The 767-nt window shown below is 53.3% G+C and overlaps 1 protein-coding gene across 4 annotated transcripts in view; it reads right to left on the reverse strand.

Annotated features, from left to right (window-relative positions):
* Window positions 1-767, reverse strand: part of Ftsj1 (FtsJ RNA 2'-O-methyltransferase 1) — a 12333-nt gene extending 11566 nt beyond the window's left edge. For 2 of the 4 annotated variants that reach the window (XM_029473665.1, XM_021153285.2), the window contains exon 1: window positions 410-767. The gene's annotated coding sequence lies outside the window, so the exon portion shown is untranslated. The remainder of the gene's footprint in view (window positions 1-409) is intronic. The other 2 variants (XM_021153284.2, XM_021153286.2) reach the window with 2 other exon arrangements.

Raw genomic sequence — 767 nt, forward strand, 5'->3', positions numbered from 1 at the left:
CTCACTTTGTAGACCAGGCTGGCCTCGAACTCAGAAATCCGCCTGCCTCTGCCTCCCGAGTGCTGAGATTAAAGGCGTGCGCCACCACGCCCGGCTGTAATACCTTCAAGACCCATCTTTTAGTAACATCCCTACGACCATCTGCAGAGCCTCAAAGACCATCAGCCCATCAGAACCGCCAAATACCCGTCAAGTCGGCCCAGCAGATAGCAGATCAGTTGTGTAGCTCTATGCTGCACCCCGTTCGAGTTCACCCAACAATCTACCCTGCTCTAGGCAAGCTTCCCGGGGCTTGACTGAACTATGCAGCTGCGGTACCGAGAGTGAATCCCCTCATCCCGAGTTGGGGACAGGGCAGACACGCCTCCAGTCTCGGTCCCTTTCAAGTCGTCAGTGCTCTAGGACCTACCTCAGCTCTTGGATACAGAGCGTGGCTGATCACCAGCCTCGAGAACAGTTTGCAAACTGGTGAGAAAAGTACAAACTTCAGTTGGTGTTCGGAGTGGACCCGAAGGCCTGTCGCACACGCCTAGAGATTGTCGCCACGCGGTAAAGTTTGCTTTGTAAAACAGTTCAGTTCCACGGAGGTCCAGACCGGAGCACAACGTATGACGTTAGTCTCGTCATCTTCTGTCGACATATCCGGGTCACAGGAACTTCATTTCCCAGAATGCAACTGACATCGTCTGGCCAATAATGTTGCAAGGCTTGTGAACCCGCTCTTTGTTCTTAGTTTCAAGGCCAGGGTCCTATAGCTGCTATCCGGA

This window comes from Mus caroli, chromosome X (assembly GCF_900094665.2).
Source record: "Mus caroli chromosome X, CAROLI_EIJ_v1.1, whole genome shotgun sequence".
NCBI lineage: Eukaryota > Metazoa > Chordata > Mammalia > Rodentia > Muridae > Mus > Mus caroli.